The 12,973-nt window shown below is 42.0% G+C and overlaps 1 pseudogene; it reads left to right on the forward strand.

The window, feature by feature from the left end:
- The window catches only part of LOC127203447 (vomeronasal type-2 receptor 116-like), a 32,779-nt pseudogene extending 24,211 nt beyond the window's left edge, over positions 1-8,568 (forward strand).
- The last annotated feature ends 4,405 nt before the right edge of the window (positions 8,569-12,973 follow it).

Below are 12,973 nucleotides of genomic sequence, written 5' to 3' on the forward strand. Positions count from 1 at the left end.
CAAGCCCCATTTCTCAATTGGGTTATTCGGTTTGGTGGTGTTTAATTTCTTGAGTTCTTTATATATTTTGGATATTAGACCTTTGTCAGATGTAGGGTTGGTGAAGATTTTTTCCCAGTCTGTAGGCTGTCGCTTTGTTCTCTTGACAGTGTCTCCTGCCTTACAGAAGCTTCTCAGCCTCATGAGGTCCCATTTATTAATGGTTGACATTAAGGCCTGGGCCGTTGGTGTTCTGTTCAGGAAGTTGTCTCCTGTGCCAATATGTTCCAGGCTCTTTCCCACTTTTTCTTCTAAGTGAGTTAGTGTCTCTGGTTTTATGTTGAGGTCTTTAATCCACTTGGATTTGAGTTTTGTGCAAGGTGACAAATATGGGTCCAGTTTCATTTTTTTACACATAGACCTCCAGTTAGACCAGCACCATTTGTTGAAGATGCTATCCTTTTTCCATTGAATGGATTTGGCTTCTTTGTCAAAAATCAAGTGACCATATGTGTGTGGATTCATATCTGGGTCTTCGATTCGATTCCACTGATCAACCAGCCTGTTGCTGTGCCAGTACCATGCTGTTTTAAGTACTATTGCTTTATAGTACAGTTTGAGATCAGGTATGGAGATTCCTCCGGAGCATCTTTTATTGTACAAGATTGTTTTAGCTATTCTGGGTTTTTTGTTTTTCCATATGAAGTTCAGAATTGAACTTTCAATGTCTTTAAAAAATTGTGTAGTTATTTTGATAGGGATTGCATTGAATCTATAGATTGCTTTTGGTAGGATGGCCATTTTTACTATGTTAATTCTCCCGATCCATGAGCAAGGAAGATCACGCCATCTTCTCAGGTCATCTTCAATCTCTTTCTTCAGAGTTTTGAAATTTTTTTCATACAAGTCCTTCACTTGCTTAGTTAGGGTAACTCCTAGATATTTTATATTGCTTGTGGCTAATGTGAAGGGTGTGGTTTTCCTAATTTCTTCCTCTGCAAGCTTGTCATTTGTGTATAGGAAGGCTACAGACTTTTTTGAGTTAATTTTGTATCCAGCCAATTTGCTGAAGGTGTTTATCAGCTTTAGGAGTTCTCTGGTGGAGTTTTGAGGGTCACTTATGTACACTATCATATCATCTGCAAAGAGGGATAATTTGACTTCCTCCTTTCCCATTTGGATCCCCTTGATCTCCTTTTGTTGTCTTATTGCTCTGGCTAGAACTTCGAGTACTATATTGAAAAGATATGGAGAGAGTGGGCAGCCTTGCCTTGTTCCCGATTTGAGAGGAATTTCCTTGAGTATCTCACCATTGACTTTGATTTTGGCTATTGGCTTGCTGTATATAGCCTTTATTATGTTGAGGAAAGTGCCTTGTATCCCCGATCTCTCTAAAACTTTAAACATGAATGGGTGTTGAATTTTATCAAATGCTTTCTCTGCATCCAAGGAGATAATCATGTGGTTTTTTATTTTCAGTTTGTTTATATGATGGATTACATTGATGGATTTCCGTATATTAAACCATCCCTGCATGCCTGGAATGAAGCCTACTTGGTCATGATGAATGATATCTTTGATGTGCTCCTGTATTCGTTTTGCAAGTATTTTATTTAGTATTTTTGCATCTATGTTCATAAGAGAAATTGGTCTGAAATTCTCTTTCTTTGTTGAGTCTTTGTGAGGTTTAGGTATCAATGAGACTATGGCCTCATAGAATGAATTTGGTAATTTTCCATCCATTTCTATCTTTTGGAGTAGCTTGAAGAGTATCGGTATTAGCTCGCCCTTAAAGGTCTGGTAGAATTCTGCACTGAAACCATCTGGCCCTGGGCTTTTTTTGGTTGGGAGACCATCGATGATTGCTTCTATTTCTGTACTGGAAATGGGACTATTTAACTTGTTTATCTGTTCTTCACTCAACTTTGGCAAGTGAACTTGATCAAGAAAATCGTCCATTTCCCTTAGATTTTCAAATTTTGTGGCGTATATGCCTTCAAAGTAGGATCTTATGATTCTTTGAATTTCTTCAGTGTCTGTTGTTATGTCTCCCTTTTCATTTCTGATTTTGTTGATTTCAATACTGTCTCTCTGCCTTTTAGTTAGTTTGGCTAATGGTCTGTCTATCTTGTTGATTTTCTCAAAGAACCAGCTTTTGGTTTTGTTGATTCTTTGGACTGTTTTCTTAGTTTCTAATTTGTTAATTTCAGCCCTGAGTTTGATAATTTCCAGGCGTCTACTCCTCTTGGGTGTTTCTGCTTCTTTTTTTTCTAGGGCTTCCAGTTGTGTTGTTAAGATGCTTATGTGCGATGTTTCCAATTTCTTTTTAAAGGCACTTAGTGCTATGAATTTTCCTCTTAGCACTGCTTTCAATGTATCCCACAAATTTGGGTATGTTGTTTCTTCATTTTCATTGAATTTCAGAAACTCCTTGATTTCTTTTTTTATTTCTTCCCTGACCCAGGTGTCATTTAGCAGAGAGTTGTTTAGTTTCCACAAACGTGTAGGCTTTTTGTTATTTCTGTTGTTGTTGAATTGCAGCCTAAGAGCATGGTGATCTGATAGGATACAAGGTATTATTTCAATCCTCTTGTATCTGTTGAGGCTTGCTTTGTGACCTACGATGTGATCAATTTTGGAGAAGGTTCCATGGGGTGCAGAGAAGAAGGTGTATTCTTTCTTGTTTGGGTGAAAGGTTCTATAGATATCTGTTAGATCCATTTGACCCATGGCATTGGTTAATGATGTTGTTTCTCGGCTTAGTTTCTGTTTCAATGACTTATCCTTCAGTGAGAGTGGGGTGTTGAAGTCTCCCACTATTATTGTGTGGGGATCGATGTGTGGTTTAAGCTTTTTTAGGAGATCTTTTACATATGTGGGTGCCCTTGTATTGGGAGCATAGATGTTCAGAATTGTGATGTCATCTTGGTTGACTTTACCTTTGATAAGTATGAAGTGTCCTTCCTCATCCCTTTTGATTAATTTTGGTTGAAAGTCTATTTTGTTCGATACTAAAATGGCTACACCTGCTTGCTTCTTGTGACCATTTGCTTGGAATATTTTTTCCAACCTTTTACCCTGAGGTAATGCCTTTCATTATGGGTGAGATGTGTTTCTTGGATGCAGAAGAATGTTGGGTCTTGTTTATGTACCCATTCGGTTAGTCTGTGTCTTTTTATTGGAGAATTGAGGCCATTGATGTTGAGAGATATTAATGACCAGTGACTGTTAAGAGTCTTAATTTTGATGTTGTTTCCAGTCGAGCGTTTGTGTAGTTGTGTTTTTGCCATGGGATAGTTATCTATTTCCTGGGTAGTTTTGGTTGTAGCTTGACCCTTTGGGATGGAGTTTTCCTTCTAGTACCTTCTGTAAAGCTGGGTTTGTGGATAGGTACTGTTTGAATTTGTTTTTGTCATGGAATATTTTGTTTTCTCCATCAATGGTTATTGATAATTTTGCTGGGTAAAGTAGTCTGGCCTGGCATCTGTGTTCTCTTAGGGTTTGCAGGATCTCTGTCCAGGACCTTCTGGCTTTTATGGTCTCTGCTGAGAAGTCAGGTGTAATTCTGATAGGTTTACCATTAAATGTTATTTGGGCCTTTTCCCTTGCAGCTTTTAATATTTTTTCTTTGTTCTGCATGTTTTGTGTTTTGATTATTATGTGGCGGGCAGTTTTTCTTTTCTGGTCAATTCTATTTGGTGTTCTGTAGGCCTCTTGTATGTTTATAGGCATCTCTTTCTTTAGATTGGGGAAATTTTCTTCTATGATTTTGTTGAGAATAGTTTCTGGGCCCTGGAGTCTGATGTCTTCTCTTTCTTCAATGCCTATTATCCGCAAATTTCTTCTTTTCATGGTGTCCTTAATTTCTTGGATGTTTTGTGTCAGGAGTTTTCCAGATTTGGCATTTTCTTTAATGGTTGATTCAATATCTGTGATTGTATCTTCTAGCCCTGAGATTCGTTCTTCCATCTCTTGGATTCTGTTAGAAAAGCTCACCTCTGTGTTGCTCGCCTTCTTCTCTGAGGTCTCACGTTCTCGTTTTTCTTCTGTCTGTGTGTTTATCATTGAATCCATTTTCATTTTCAGATCTTGAACTGATTTTTTGATTTCTTTCATCTGATTTTTTGTATATTCCTGAGTTTCTTCCATTGCCTCTTTATAGGTCTTCAGAGCTTGAACCGTTTTAGCTATTTCTTTCATCTGGTTGTTTGCATTTTCCTGCAATTTTTCCAGTTCCACTCTATGTGCTTCTTTTATGTCTCTCACCTGTTTGTCTGCGTCTTCCTGCATTTGATTACGAATTTTATTTGTTTCCTCCATTATCATCCTCATTACTAAGGATTTGAGGTCATTTTCTTGTATTTCCGTTGTATTTGAGTTCTCTGGGTGGTTTTCTTTGGGATAGCTGGAAACTGGAGACGCCATGTTGTTTTGGGGTTTTTTGCGTATGCTTTTTCGTTGTCCTTTAGACATCTTGCCGTCTTTGTTTTTGTTGGGTAGCTTCCAGAGTTGAATGGAGGGTGTCTGATGATAGATTCACTTGTTTTCTTACGATTTCCCTAGGCTGCGAGCTCAAAGCTTCACTGGTGTGGATGTTAGGAGGTTAGCCCTGTTGTTCTGGTCTCTCACAGCCAGTGATCCTCAGTCCCTCTCTGCTGTGGATCCTGCAATTGTTCTGGGTCTCTGAATGAGCGTTGGGTCAGGCCAAGGTATCCACAGCCTTCTGTGTTCCCTGCCAAGTCCAGCCAGGAGCACTGGGACCGAACCACGGGCAGAACTCAGCTAGATTCTCAGGGCCAGAACCGTCTGCCAAGCTCAGCTAGGGATTTTGGGCCCAAAATGCACACAGGGCCCAGCCATAATTTTTGGGCTGGGACTACGCACCAAGCTCCACTAGGGCCTTTTGGCCCAAAGTGCGTGCTGTGGTCAGTTATTGACTCAGGGCCCGAACTGACCACCAATCTCAGCCAGGAATTCTGGATTCAAACTGTACACTGTGTCCAACCAGAGTCTTAGAGCTGGTGGAACCGAGAGCTCTGTCCAGCCTGTGCCACAGCAGGAGAACTGCGGCTGCTCTGAGTTAGCGCCAGTAGTGGAACAAGTGCTCCACCCGGACTGTGTCACCGCAGGGGAGCTGCCGCTGAGCTGAGGTGGTGCCTAGGATGGAACCGAGCACGTCACCAAGCCTGCGCCACAGCAGGAGAACTGCGGCTGCTCTGAGTTAGCGCCAGTGGTGGGACAAGTGCTCCGCCCAGACTGTGTCCCCGCAGGGGAGCTGCCGCTGAGCTGAGGTGGTGCCTAGGATGGAACCGAGCACGTCACCAAGCCTGCGCCACAGCAGGAGAACTGTGGCTGCTCTGAGTTAGCGCCAGTGGTGGAACAAGTGCTCCGCCCGGACTGTGTCTCCGCAGGGGAGCTGCCGCTGAGCTGAGGTGGTGCCTAGGATGGAACCGAGCACGTCACCAAGCCTGCGCCACAGCAGGAGAACTGCGGCTGCTCTGAGTTAGCGCCTGTGGTGAAACCAAGTGCTCCGCCCAGCCTGTGTCACCGCAGGGGAGCTGCCGCTGAGCTGAGGTAGTGCCTAGTGTGGAGCAGCGTGCTCAACTACGCCTGCGCCACAGCAGGGGAGCTATGGCCACGCTGAGTTAGTGCCTCAGGCAGAATTGTTTGCTGGGCCGGGCCAATACCCGGGACTCTGGGGCCGAACTGTCCGCCGAGTCCAATCTGGGTCCAAAGGCTCCACGCGACCCAAATCCTGCCCCGAGTCCCCTCTCCCGCAGCAATTCCCACCAGCCACCACACCAATCGCCTCCACCGGAAGGCTATGAGCTGCAAACCTCAGCCGCCGCTGCTGGTGCCGCTGGTTCTGCTGCCTCTACCGCTGCCGCTCCGATCAGAGAAAAACCACACTCCTTCCGTGTGCAGGGGCACGCAGGTCCTCCGCACCCTGGTCCCTCCGAACCGTGGAGCACTCCCGCTGCCGTGATGTTCGGACCTCGGTGTTCCTGGCTCAGAAATCTGTGCAATTCCCTGAATTGTTCACTGGAGCCTCCAAACGCGGTCCACACTGCTCGCCGCCATCTTGGATCCTCCCAATAAAATTATTTTAAATGTTAAAATGTATAAGAACTAATGGGATTTGCATCAATAAATAGAAAAAGATTAATATTATTTATAGGTGTGTATGTGCGTTGTGAGTGTATGTGTACATAAGAGCAGACGAAGGTGAGAGACAACTAATGCCTCTATAGTTAATTTGCAGGCAGTTGTGAAATACCTCACATGGGTTCTGGGAACTGAAATCAGGTTTTCTGTAAGAGCAGGACATTGTCTTCATCGTTCAGCTAACTTTCCAACACTTCAGTCAAAATAGCTCATTACAATTGTCCATCAATAAATTGTTCTACATAAAAAGACTTAAAAACCAGGAAGCACCTTATAACTCTGTGATACTATCTAATGAACCAGCACAATTCCAATGAAATTGCCTACCATTGCCATTTCAAAAGAGCATATTATGAGTGAAGTAGTTTATTCCACATAAAAAATCTGGGTGTGGTGGCACAGGCCTTTAATTCCAGCACTTGGGATGCACAGGCAGGTGGACCACGGTGAATTTGAGGCCAATCTGGTCTACAAAGTGCTTCCAGGACAGCCAATGATACACAGGGAAACCTTGTCTTGAAAAAAAATCTAGGACACTTTTGGATGTGGGTTTTGTTTTATTTCTTTCATGCTGCTTATTGATGTAAAATTTACCTCAGAGTATATTCATAGAGTTTGGGTCTCATAGAGACTGAAAGTAGGGAAGCAGGAAGACACTGAATGCTTCCCATTTAGGTGGAGTCAAGATGAAGGGCTTTGTAGTGCTCAGTCTGTAGAGAGGTTTCTGCCTACAGTGATAGACTTAGTGCTTCTCATGATCAAGATTAAGGGATTCTTTCTCCATACCAGCAGATTAGAATATTAAAAAAAAAAAATTAATCATTATTTTTTATTTTTTATACAAATTCAAAACTTTAAATTAAATTTATATTCCAGTAAACTTTACTTCTCACACTCACAATCCTATTTCTCCAAAATGATTTCCAAATTTATGAGCACATCTCTTACATTTATTTGGACACACAAATATAAACACACTGACACACACACACACACACACACACAGATACACACATAATGATTTCTTCTACTGTTCCTTAGATATCATTATGTTCAGGGTGGGAACTAGAAAAGCTATCACTTTTCTTCCCCAAGCAGAACTCAGTCACCATCTCTCATAAAGAAAGCATTACATGAACAGTCAGTTAATTCAGGAGGCACTGAATGCATGGGAAAGGAGATTTTAAAAGACACTCATTCACGCTGTGGGTAATGCATTTAGATTTTGTGAATTCACCAGACTCAGTCATTACATGATAGCATCCAGAAGAAATTTGCTTTCTGCAAACATGGTAAATGATCTCATCAACACTGTTAAATAGACTAAATATGGTTTGTTTTTCTCTATAAAGATAATAAGAATTAATAAGTAGAAGCCTTGTGGTACAACAATACCATTTAATTGTATGATCAGAAATAAAATGATGGTAATGCAAAGCTCTCCCAATAGACTTATTGAAATGTCTTGTCAATAAACTGCTGAAGCTGCATTAACAAATCTTTCCTTTCTCAATCAGACATGGACCTGTGTGTGAAGTGTCCAGAGAACCAGTATGCTAACACAGAGCAGAATCACTGCATTCCAAAAGCTGTGATCTTTCTGAGCTATGAAGACCCATTAGGGATGGCTCTGGCCTTAATGGCCTTGGGTTTCTTTGCACTCACAGCCCTGGTTCTTGGAGTATTTTTGAAACACAATGACACTGCCATTGTAAAGGCGAATAATCATGCTCCCTGAGCTATATCTTACTCATGTCACTCATGTTCTGTTTCCTCTGCTCCTTGCTCTTCATTGGCCATCCAAACTCAGACTCCTGCATCCTGCAGCAAATCACATTTGGAATTGTATTCACTGTGGCTATTTCCACTGTGTTGGCCAAAACAATCACAGTGGTTCTGGCTTTCAAAATCACAACTCCTGCAAGAAAGATAAAGTATATTCTGGTTTCAGGAACACTTAACTACATCATTCCTCTCTGTACACTCATCCAAATTATTCTCTGTTCAATCTGGCTAGGAGCTTCTCCTCCCTCTGTTGATATTGATGCACACTCTGAGCATGGCCACATTATTATTGTCTGCCACAAGGGTTCGGTTATAGCATTTTACTGTGTCCTAGGATACTTAGGCTGCCTGGCCCTGGGAAGCTTCATTTTGGCTTTTGTGGCCAGGAACCTGCCTGAAACATTCAAGGAAGTCAAGTTCTTGACATTCAGCATGCCGGTGTTTTGCACTGTTTGGATCACTTTCCTCCCTGTCTACTGTAGCACCAAGGGCAAAGTCATGGTGGCCTTGGAGATTTTTTCCATCTTGTCTTCCAGTGCAGGGATGCTGGGGTGCATCTTTGTTCCCAAGTGCTACATAATTGTATTGAAGCCACATATAATATCTCTTCCAAAGATCAGGGAGAAATCATACTCCTAAAGGGGTATCTCACATATCCATTTTTGAAATTAATTTATTTAATCACTTTACATCCTTGTTGTAGACCCAGAATCTTCTCTCCTTCCAATTCCACCCTTCCTCCCTCTCTCCCATCACCTCTTTGCTATTCCTCAGATAAATAAAAATCCCCTTCTCATCCATCCAGCTCATCAAATTAGATCATGACTGAGCAAGTCCTTTTCACCTATGGCATAGGAAAATAGTTCCACAAAGAGGAATTTATCAAAAGCATGGCAACAGAGCCCATGTCAAGGACAGCTCCCAGGCCTCTAACTAGAGGACCTACATGAATCATGTGTTTCCCATCATCTACATCTTTGTAGGTCTAGTTCATACATAGTCCATGGTTGTTGCTTCAGTCTCACTAAGCCCCTCTGTGCCCTGGTTAGCTGTTTTTGTTGATCTTCTCTAGGAGCTCTTATGACCTGAAAGCCCTTTTCTCTTTCACGTCACTGTTCTACAAGACTCTTTATGTATCACTCCATGTTTGGCTGTGTATCTCAGCATTTGTTTTGAATCACATCTGGGTGAAGCCTTTAAGAGTATCACCCATCTAGGCTCCTCTATGCAACAGAGCAGAGTACCATTAATAGTGTTGGTGGTTGGCTGTCTTCCATGCGTGGGTCTTGAGTTGGGCCAGGTATTCTGACTAGTAAATTAATTCTAACCAACAACTATAAAGTTTGTGCATGAACAACCAATATTGAGCAATAGTACAAGTTTTATCTGATTTTAGAATGATTATCACTGTTTCCTCTAATGGTGTTATAGCAGTCATGGCTACTACAGTTGTCTGCATCATCACAGTAGTCTTGCTCTCATCCACTTATATCACAGTTTGTCACTATTCAGGCATAGTGTGGTGTAAAGTGTAAATGTCCTTTTCTTCTCTAAAATAAAAAACGTTCAAAACAAAATTAAAGGTCTTTTAATATCTGAGTGAATGAGTTTGAAACCTGTTGAATGGTGATTAAAAAATTTGCAGATGTTTTTGGGAGAGCATACTCCTGTTTTCACATAATGGTATAACAATGTTCCTACATGCTGGGGCAAGCCAAGGGAATCCTGATGTTATCCAAGGAGTTAGAAGATTTGAACTTAGAAGAGAGAGTGATAGCTTGATAAACAGTAAGAATACTGAAGAAGATGGAGTGACATCTCAGGAGTTAATGTCATTTAATGTCATGCTCTTGATTAAGACCTGATTTACTACACAGCCCTGAAAAAATGATATTAACAACCCTGTGTAACATTAGCTCCAAAGCAGAAGATGTCCTCTTCTGGGCTACATGGTTACCTGAATTCACCTGTGCTCAAAACAAAACACAAAGACACACACACACACACATACACACATTAATAACTGATAATGCATAATATTTAAAATTAGAGGGAAAATATTTTAATGACTCTGCCTAAGGATGCTGCGTATTGATGTACAGTTAAGATGCCAGACTAAGTACTGACTTAAAGAGATATTTGGGAAGAGATGACTGAGACTCTATTTATGCACACCACATATTAACCCTGAAAGTTAAATCTACCATAAGAGACACAGTTGAACGATTGACTAGAGAATAAAATATTGTTAAAATAGTCTCTTTAGCATGTTTGAATGTTAGATGACTATGATTATCAAAACTCTCTGCAGTTCTGATTTCAAACTGTACTATGGATGTGGGGAGAGAGGAACACTCCTTCATTGCTGGTGGGTATGCAAACTAGTACAGCCACTTTGGAAATCTATCTGGTGCTATCCCAGAAAAATGGGAATAGGGCTTCCTCAAGACCCAGCTATTCCACTCCTTAGAATATAACCAGAAGATGCTCCAGCACACAACAAGAAAATTTGCTCAACCATGTTCATAGCAGCCTTATTCATAATAGCCAGAACATGGAAACAGCCTAAGTGTCCCTTGAGAGTGGATAAAGAAACTGTGGTACATATACACTATGGAGTACTAGTCAGCTATTAAAAACAAGGAATTCCCGAAATTTGTAGATAAATGGATTGAGCTAGAAATGATCATAATGAGTGAGTTAACCCAGAAGCAGAAAGAATCAAATGGTATATACTCACTTATATCTGCATACTAGCCCAAGGGGCATGTCCCATGAAAGCCTTCACTTACCAGGAAACTGAGACAGAGGGGGGGGACATCCTATTGGGACTCTAAATAAGAGAAGCATGGGAGAACAGCAAAGTAGAAGGATCCAGAGGTTCCTAGAAACCTACAAGCAGAACATTATTATAGGCAGATTTGGGCCCAAGGGTCCCGCACAAACTAAGGCTCCAGCCAAGGACAATACAGGTGGTAAACTTTAAACCCCTACCCAGATCGAGCCAATGGTCAGAACATTCTCCACAGTTGAGTGGAGTGTGGGATATGTCTTTCTCAGGTACTCTGGTGCCTCACATTTGACCATGTTCCCTGGAGGGGAAGACCTGGTGGCACTCAGAGGAAGGACGGCAGGTTGCCAAGAAGAGACTTGATACCCTATGAGAATATACAGGGGGAGGTAATCCCCCTCAGGAACAGTCATGGGGGGGAATAATGGCAAAATGGGATGGAGGGAAGAATGGGAGGATACAAGGGATGGGATAACCATTGAGATGTAACAAGAATAAATTAATAAAAAAATAAAAAAATAAGGGGATATTAGCCAACATGGATTTCCTCTGAGAGTCTCCACTCACAGGTGATTGGTACAGATGCTGGGACTCTCTACTGAACTCCAGGTGAGAGTGGTATGGAAGAATGGAGCAATAAAAGAACCAGAGAGTCTAGAAACCCCCAAGAAGACTGTCAAGGCTTGCAGATCAGGGAGTGGGGTGCTGCAGAAACTGTTGTACCAACCAAGGTCAATGCATGTAAAAAATCTAGTCCATCTTTTCAGATATATCCAATGACCAGCTCATTCTCCATAGCTGTGGTGAGAGTGGGGAGTGCCTCTGACATGAACTCTGGTGCCCCCAATTTGAGCACTTCCCCTTGTGAAGGCCTGGTGCCACTCAGAAGAAGTTGAAGCAAGTTATTTTGATGAGACCTGATAAGCTATGATCTTAGTGTGTGTGAAGGTGGTATCCTTCTGTCACAGGTCTAGGGGAAGGGAAAAGAGTAAAGTGGGAGGGGGAGCAGGAAGTGAAAACACAAAATTCAGGATATAATCTAAATAAGTTATTAAAAAATAATAATTACAAATAGGTTAGTGAGAGTAAGGGAGTTATAAGTGTGAGTTGAAACTGAGGACTCCAGTGTGGTAAGCAGGGTACAGCTACTTTATTTAGCAAACATAGGAGTAAGTTTTGCTCCATTAAACCTCTCATGGAACATTTTGTATTTTCATAAGTTAGCACTGAACATAGACACTTGTCTGCCATGTTTATTTAAGAATTTTTCAGAATAAACAATATATGAAATCAAATTTAATGGCTCACAACAGATGATATAATAAAAAATAACATCCAACATTTTGTGCTTTTACCTTCATATCTACATATTCATTGCTATTTGTAATACATTTTTAGAATCTTAAAATTTTCATTAAATATATTATCTCTTGGGGAGATCAAAAATGGCAGTGCCAACTATGCACTGTGTCTGAGCAGCAGGATGGAGTCTAGAGATAGGATGGGAGCTAGAGACCACAAGACCTGGAGATCCCTAGGTGAGAGATATGGACATGGTGGAGAGGACAGGTGGGTCTGGCATTGTGCCATCCAACTGGTCCAGGGAGGATGGGTGCTCAGTCCCCATAGACTGGCTGCATACCAAATTGTCAGCTGTAGCTGTGCTCTATATTTTGGACTGTGTCTCTGTGACTCAACTGTGGGTGATAAAACACCAGCTTTTAGATCTTCTGGCCCAAAGGAGAACCCAGTAGAATGTGTGGGATCAGACCAAGACCACACACTTGCAGTCCTGTGTCTGCAGGCTAGGTCTTTAAAGGCCAGCACAGAGACATGGGTGGTACCTGCACTCTCTCTGTCTCAACTGTGGGTTGCAGACTACTATCCTTAGTATCAGCTAGCCCAGAGGAGAGCACAGTGTGTGTATGGGATAGACCTGAGTTCAGATCACCCTGCCAGTTCAAAGAGGAAGCCTTGGCCCACCTAGTGGCCCACATGGCTTCAGACAGATTCTCGGATACGGCATGGCTCCCATTGTCTCTCTGTTGAACTGAATCTAGGTCCTATGGCAGGAGCAAGAATGGGCAGGAAGAAGTTCAGGCCAGCAGACAGATTCCACACTCTCTGGCAGACTGAAAGTAGGTCCCATGTCTAAAGCTGAAGCAAGAAGAGGCAGGCCCGAGAAAGAAGGGGCAAAAGCCTAAGACAGATAGCAGCTCCACACTCTCTGGCATACTAACCTGAGGTCCCGGG

This window comes from Acomys russatus, chromosome 19, assembly GCF_903995435.1.
Source record: "Acomys russatus chromosome 19, mAcoRus1.1, whole genome shotgun sequence".
In the NCBI taxonomy this organism is placed as follows: Eukaryota; Metazoa; Chordata; class Mammalia; order Rodentia; family Muridae; genus Acomys; species Acomys russatus.